Raw genomic sequence first — 8,384 nt, forward strand, 5'->3', positions numbered from 1 at the left:
TTTCATGTATTACAACAAAGAAAAAAAAAATTCACTTGTACTATTAATTCAACACTTGTAATATTATATCAAATTTTTTACTTGTAAAGTTGTAATTTACAAGTAAAAAAAATGATAATTTTGACATGATATATGTATACAGTATTCACATCACCCAAATTTATAATTCATCTAAAAATTGATAATGAACATTATAGATACCAAACAACATAAAATTAGATCCATAATATCCATAACATAAATAACATCCATTACATATTCAAATCAAATAGACTAAACTGGATCATCTCTTTGCATAGACTACAGTGGGAGCATGAAAACATTTCTTAAATGATAACAAAAACACATGTATGTTAGGCAAAACATAAGGGAAACTATTCAGAAATTACATACAGCTAAGAGGAGGTTCAATATCACAGGTCCGGCAAACTGAGAAGCATCATAGCCGATCTAGAAAAAAAAAAGAGAGCAGAAGTAATCAATAGCCAACTACAGACAGTGTGATTCTATTCTTCCTTAAATGGGTCACAACATTTTAACCATCAAGTACACTGACATAGTTTAATTAGAAATTTTGAATTGTACCTTGAAAAGTCCCCCAAGCCAGAATCTGCAAAGCAAGGAAACATTTAAATTAAAAAGTTCTTATTTTTTTTTTAAACAAAAACAAAGAGAAATTGAAATTACCATCCACCAAGGCTACGATTAAGTGCCCTTAAAAGCCAAGGTTTAGGTTTCTGTGTTTCTTCAATCCAGCACTGCTGAAATCTGAAAGAATGTGAGAGATATTCAATGTAAGAAGGATTGTTGGAAAATGGAAACAAATAATGAAGATATAATGTAACAATAATGTACCTGGTATACAATGTCTCTGTTCGATCCCATGTGTCCAGTTTCCACGATGATGTTGCCTATTTCAATTAAGAGAATACAAAGTTACAAACTAATTAAAATTTCAATTATCCTAAATAAGTATCTTAAATAAGTATCTCATCTCTGAAATGATTTGAAAATTTTCGCCCAAATTTAGCACTGACAACCATCATTAATTGACCAACAGAATCTGATGATAAATCATGTCTGGTTCTGAATTAAGTTAATTAGCTTACAATTTTTGAGACGAGCTCTGAATTTTTGGAATTGCAATTGCAATTGCATTATTGCAAGAAGAAAAGGGTAAAAAGCACGAAAAATATACAGATCAACAGAAAGCGAAATTTAGCAATTTAACAGAAAGTTAATTTAGCAAAAAGTGATACGCAATAGCTGATCTAGTCAAAATAATTCCCCAATTTCTAACTCTAGAATCTAGATGGATAAACAAGGGGCGTCGGTACAGTGGGCTTGGCACAAATGAGTTCGATCGATGTACCTGGAGAGAGGAGAAACGGCAGAAACGGTGGAGAGAGACCGAGTGGAGACGGCGGAGACGGCGGAGACGGCGGAGACGGCGGAAACGACGGCGGCGGGTACGGCGGAGAGGCAAGCCGCGTCACGGAGAGGCTTGCGGAGCAGCCGTCGGTGTTTCTTTTTTAGTTTAGAGCGGAGTGTGGCACTGAGCGGAAGGGTTCAACAAAATCAGAAAAGAGAAAACCTAATTAGACGTATCCCGCCCGTATCCCTCCCGTATCTCGCTGAAACATCCGTATCGGATACGATTCAATGCGTATCGCGACCGTATCAGAAATGTTAGAGATACGCCACGTCATTCGATACGCCAGCTGGCGTATCGGATACGTATCGTGGCCGTATCGGATGCGTATCGGTATCCGATACGTATCGGATACGGATACGGTGACTAAACAGAAGTATCGGAGTAACATAGATTAAAATTGAATAAAGAACAAAATTGAAGAGACAATCAATTTAATAATTTCCTTATTTCTCCTCTCTAGCTATTCTAAAGGCACAAATTGTAACTTTCAGCACTAAAATGATAATTCTTCGTTTATACCAAATTTATCCTTAATTAATGCAGTCCGGTTTAATTTAACATTGAAAATGCTGTTATCAATGGAAACATTTAATTCAATATAAAAAATGGACTATTCCTTGATTTACGTAAAGACCACAATTAAGGAAAGAGAAATTTTGTTGCTATTATCCATCTGTATATATAGAATTTACCAACAAAAATTTGACAATTTTTTATATTGACAATCTTTACTTTATTTTATTAATTTTCTATTACAATATAAGATGCTTTGATAATTTTACATATTATGTAAAATATAAGAACAATTTGATAATTTTACATATTATGTAAAATATAAGAACAAATTGAATTACTGTGTATAATCATATACTATATGGATATGAATTACTCAAATAAGTTAAATAGTTTCAGTAGCCAAAAAAAAATAGTTCTAAGTACTGCAATAATTTTTCTTGAAAGTGAAATGTAATTTAGAACATGTTGAGAGGAAATTTTGTAGTTATTGGATATGTGTAAATGTCTTTCTTTTCATAATGTGATAATATATTTCATTAAGATTGGTCAATAAATCATGATCGAAACATTATTTAATATTTATTCATTTGATCAAATAAATGTTAGTAAAATAATAAATAAAGATGGCGAAATTTTTGCAAGTTTAGTATGTGCAATTTCATACTTGTGCTGCTATTTTTTCACTAATTAGAATTATTAAATTTTTTACATCCAGATAAAAGAGTTTTCAAATGTATATGATACATCATTTACATAAATATATCCCCTTCCTTAATTAGTTGACGGTGATTTGAATAATTTGATTACACACCATAATCTAACATAAAAAGATGAGCATTAAATAGGTCATAGGGGTATATGTGGTATAATAAACAAAAATTTCTTCTTGCGCTCAACGTTGTACTATATGAGAGCTGAATATAGCTCTGGCCTTCTTTATTTTCTTATTTAAAAATTATGATGAATGATCAAGGATATCAAATATTGTTATCTTTTAAAAATATTTTAAAAATATTTTATCAATATTTGATGTTTTATCAAATTATTTAATATCTCCAAATTTAATACATTACTCAATTTAAGCTATAGTGAATTTTTTTTCAATTTTATTTCTTTAATTTTGATAAGATAAAATATTCTTTTTTATTAGTATGTTCATATTCGTTCTTAGTTTCAGTTGTTAATTATATGAAGAACATATATTGAGGAGGGATTTTAATATTTTTTGTCCTTTTGACTTTTGCCTATGAGATGTATATATTTCTATAAGCTATTTGTCTTTCTTTTTTTTTAATCAAATCTCTTTACTTGCATCAAAGTTTGAAATTCAAAATTATAAATCAAGCTCTTGAACTTCTTCATTTTATAATATGTTTCCGTTGCAACGCACGGGTACGATACTAGTATATATATATATATATATATGCTAATTTTGGAAGCATTAGTAAGCAGATGTTCATTTAGTAAGAACCAATGGGTTCAAAATATTTGTGCTTATACATAATTTTGTATATGTATTTTAGAGTAAAATTTATGAATACAGTAAAATTAACTCTATACTCAGCATGAAATTTTATATGATTGATTTCATTCGCATTTGATCTCTATATCAATTTTTTTTTACTCCGCTCCTGTTAGTAAGTAAGACATATTATATATATTGTCATAATTTTAAGGCTAAGGAATAAATAATTTCTCTCATGGCAACTGATGTTTAGCTGTTTCCACTGTTTAATCAACGAAATGTGCTACAGAGATATAATCGGATAAGGATTAGATCATTAATGAGGAATGAGGATTTATAAATTTATATTTCTAACAGTAGCGAAGGTGGCGCATGCTTATACGCTGGACATTATAAGAAATATCAATATCGCTAGACAAAAAAGTTAGTTCCTTTTCATATTTTATTATTATTCAATAATTATCTTTACTGGCAGTGTAAAATACATATAAGACCACCCTTTTGTTTCATTCAAGTATAATATTATCAGGTTCGGAATTTGTACCCCCTCGAATTGTGGATTTGTGGTTTGGCCTTATTATATTTTAAAAGGTTGTGTGCATCCTATATCAAAATTATCACCAATTGCTCAAAATTATAGAAATTTGTCCTAGAGTTTAGCAGCATACTAGCAATGCGCTACTCCTTAATTTATATCATCTTGTGATGTTACATGTAAAATTTAAAATGCAAGTAATACTAAAACAATTCAGAAAAAAATATTTACCAAAACGGTTATGAAATATATCAGATATTTTTATGTTCTGATAAACGAGATGAGCATTTAAAAAAAAAAAAAAGAAATTCACAATGTCATAAATTTTTCAGGAAATTGAAAAATCAAGCAGGACACTGGAAGGGGAAGTCATGGCTGAATTCACAAGTTGGTTTCCACATAGCAATTAACATAAAATCATAGGTGGTTGAAGGGACCCTGGCACTTTTGTCATTGCTTTTCTTATAATTTGTACATATATATTATCGTTTTTGTTTTATTTTCATTCTTTTTCAAATAACAATAATGTAATCTAACACTACTGATGTCTGTTGCAGTGGAATATGATGGACTTGGCCTCTACATTTCTACTTCAAAAAAAAAAAAACACAAGTACTTTTCAAAAAACAATAATGTAATATGACACTACTGGTGTCTGTTGTAATGGAATATGAGGAACTTGACCCCTACATTAATTCTACTTAAAAAAAAACACAAGTACTTGAAGTGGTGGTTATTGGTACAAATTAATGGGTACTGGTTGTTGAGTCTCTGTTTGTTTTTAAGAGAGGCTTGTGCTTTCAGCAAAGGTAAGTCAAAACAGTAAGCTATATATTGAAGCAAGCAATTTTGATGCTTTGTTTTTTTTTAATATGGATGGCTAGTATAGTTAGCTTTAGTATACAAGTTTTAATATGAATTTGTATTTAACTTCTCAAAATGAAATGGATAACAACCAATGACTTTTTTGGCATAAAGCAAATTAAATGTGACTTAAATAACATGGCACCGCCTCAACGCTCCCCTTCAATTCTTCCGGGGGCGGTTCGATCGCCGACGTCTAAATTTTGGACGCTCTCTCCCTAGTCAAAATTTCTTAGACATTCGAGCTTTCGTTTTTGGCCGTATTTATTTGAATCAGTACGTGTCCGTAACAGAAACATCTTATTTATAGAATATATAAGGGACCATTCGATGAGCTTCGGACTGAATTCGGTCCGTACCATATTGTAGTTTGTTTGATCGATTGGCATCAAGATTTGTACAAACAATTTAAAATTTTAAGTAGATCAAATACTTATTGATCTTGATGCAAATGTACGGTTTCAATTGAATATATCAGACCGATTTTTGATGCGATGAACCGGCTCCACAGCCTCATTTATCCGCAACTAAAAGAATTTCTACATTCTAGTCCTTGCCATAGTTCAATTAATTGTCGTACGTATTTGCTGCATGGTGTATACCACAAGCATGAAAATCAACAAAGACCATTTCTTGTTCTATGGGTACACACAGTTCATCTCTCATGAATTTCATCATCTAAACAACATTCATCATTCATGCCCGTTTTAGTCGCTTCAAATAGGAGACGAATTCATTAATTGTACTCCGTCTATATATATGAATCTAACTCCCACTAATACAGCGGCGGAATTAGAAAATTTGGACAAAGAGATTGAAATTAATTAACTTCAAATGCACACCATTACACTAAGATGTAAATTCAAGTCGTCATTATTGCAAAATATCCATGAAAGGAGTTTGACTATATAAAAAAAATATTTAAATTTCAATATACATAATTATAATTTGAAATCATAGAGTTACGTAGCTTAGTCTTCTCATCAATACACGTAGCGCCCCTGCTCTGATATTCTGGATTAAACCCATTTTACCAAAATGGACCATTAGAATATTTCAATTAATATGCATGGACCATCCATAATTAATTTTTTAGTAGACTTAATAAATTCCAACCTAGTTCCGATCAAATTAATAAGGACCACTCTTAATTTTTGTAGTAGATTAATTAGTACATGATTCGAATTTTAAATATCAAAAAGAGGTAACACTTTCTGTATTAAAGACAAATACGAAATATATGTATTACATATACACATCACATGGTCTGCATACACATAAGCACGTGTCAACTCTTTCCTACTCATGCAGACAAGAACAGACCTTAAAAAAAAAAGTTTAAGCAAATCCTAATTATTAATTTACATTGCAAATTAACCCATTTTCTCTTCTCTGAAAATTAACCCTGAGTCCATTTCTCATGTATAGCGTCGTGGTCAATTTTGGTACCACCTCCTGCTTCTCCTGTACCACCACATGGTACCGCAATAGAATAGATGCTGCTACCATCTTCATTTGCATGTAAGCAAACTTCTTCCCTATACACAGCCTTGGCCCCGCGTTAAAAACAACATATTTGAATGCGCTCTCGTTGATACATTTGCCATCCCTCAACCATCGTTCAGGTTTAAATTCTTTGCATTCCTTGCCCCATATTCCCTCCATTCTCGCCATAGAATACATCGAGTAGATTACCCTTGCACCTTTCTTTACGAAGGTACCGTCGGGAAGTACGTCGTCTTCCAATACCTCTTTGAAATCTAACGGAACCGGCGGGTAGAGGCGTAGCGCCTCTGAGATTGCAGCTTGAAGGTAAACCATCTTTTTGAGTTCCTCTGCCGTGAAAACTATCTCGAGGTCAGAATTCGCAGGGTTACCAACATTGGTTTCGGTTCTTCTTTGGATGATATTAGTGATTTCATCAAGGATGCATCTCTCGACATCAGGATGTCGGTGAAGTAACCAAAAAAACCAAGTGAGTCCAACTGAGCTGGTGTCTCGGCCTGCCAGTATAAAGCTGATGCAAAGATCTTTCAACATCTTGTCAGAAAATTTTGCGTCTGTTACCATCAGCCGAGATAGCAAGTCATACCGCCCACTGAACCCATTTACCTTCTTAAATTCATTGCGACGATCTGATACAGTTTTCTCTGCAAACTCGTGCACGGTATGGATTGCTGCACTGAGCTGTTTCTCAGTGCCTATGTTAAGGGCTCTCATCAGCTTCCACACAAATGGTGGAACTATGAACCTAAAAAGAATAAGTTCTGTTGCCCTTTCAAATTCATTAGCAAAAGGAATATCTGGCAAGCCAATGGCAAGGCAGCCCGGGTCAACCCCGAAAGCTGCTCTACAGATGTTGTCAAAAGTGAATCTTAAAAACAGGTCCTGCAGATCAACACAGGATCCTGTTTTTGACAACCAGTTGATCAGTACAAGCAACTTACTGTGCACCAAACTACGAATCGTGTCGGATGAATACTCAGCATATTGGCTCGAGTGCATCTCTGCTGTGGAAGCCCGGCGCTGGTCACGCCAGGTTTGGCCATCAGCATTGAAGATTCCATCTCCAAGTAACTCGTCAAACCTCTCGTGGTAATACTTCCCCTTAGGAAAGTTGGTGAACCGTGTTTTTAGAATGTATTCGATATTTGCAGGAATGACTGTTGCGACGCCATAGCATTTACCGAACCAGATGCCCCGGAATGGGAAGGTACCGCCAGTTTTGATTAAGGAATCAGTTACCCAGTCATATGCATTGTGTACATTGACTAAGACGGTCGGGACGATGCCTACGACTGGCCACAGCATCGGTCCATTGGTAGTAAGCCGCTGTATGGCAGCACTACAAATGAAAAGGATCAGCATGGCAATGGCTAGATCTGATAATGTTAGGTATTGCATTGTTTTTTGAAAAACAGATACAAGAATATTAAGAGGCATTGTTTCTTATATTTGCAAGTGTAATAGTGTGGCTACTTTGAGTGTAATTGGATATATATAGTGAGCTCAATTAATAAACCAAACAGGAGAGGAAAAGGATATGTATAGTGCCAACTGCCCCGTTGTCGCCTTAATAGTATGAAACAAGCCAGTGAGGTCATGAACTTTGACTGTTAGTTCTAGGTCTAATTTCGACTACTGTAATTTATTGATAAGTGAATTTAGTTCTTACTGGAGAGAAAAAAAAGGCTAGATGTTTTCGGTTAAGGCTAAATTTTGAACACCAAAATGGCAATTCACTTCAAAATAATGCTGTCCATTAATTACTGCAAATTGTACTCATTCCATTAACTACCACCACCATGGTAGCTAGATGTTTAATCAAGCCCATGATTTTCGTACTACAGCTATGTAATCCAAGGACTGCTAGCTCCATAAACCCATTTACGTCATTAATTGATGCCAAACTGATTTAGATTTAATAAACCTATAGGACATATGATCTGTATATAAGTCATGCTTTGCGAAGTTCACGTTCATTCAGAAATGTAGAATAGCAGAATACTACACGTTATTATAAGCATAGTAGGAATTATCGGTCCCGGCCAATACCAATACGAGATCGG

The 8,384-nt window shown here is 33.8% G+C and overlaps 1 long non-coding RNA gene and 1 pseudogene across 3 annotated transcripts; both read right to left on the reverse strand.

The window, feature by feature from the left end:
* Positions 1-206: 206 nt before the first annotated feature.
* LOC144553881 (uncharacterized) lies at positions 207-1,550 on the reverse strand. Of its 2 annotated transcripts, XR_013511462.1 has the most exons (6): positions 1,373-1,550; positions 856-911; positions 688-768; positions 586-610; positions 394-450; positions 207-300 (listed from the first exon to the last, which is right to left on the reverse strand). It is a non-coding gene; the product is annotated as an uncharacterized LOC144553881 (long non-coding RNA). The 2 variants fall into 2 exon arrangements; XR_013511461.1 differs by having other exon boundaries at positions 207-450.
* Positions 1,551-6,065: 4,515 nt separating this feature from the next.
* Positions 6,066-7,864, reverse strand: LOC144553876 (cytochrome P450 86B1 pseudogene; annotated as a pseudogene). The gene has a single exon (XR_013511459.1). The product of XR_013511459.1 is annotated as a cytochrome P450 86B1 pseudogene (transcript).
* Positions 7,865-8,384: the final 520 nt, after the last annotated feature.

Source organism: Carex rostrata, chromosome 1 (genome assembly GCF_964058835.1).
Source record: "Carex rostrata chromosome 1, lpCarRost1.2, whole genome shotgun sequence".
Lineage (NCBI taxonomy): Eukaryota > Viridiplantae > Streptophyta > Magnoliopsida > Poales > Cyperaceae > Carex > Carex rostrata.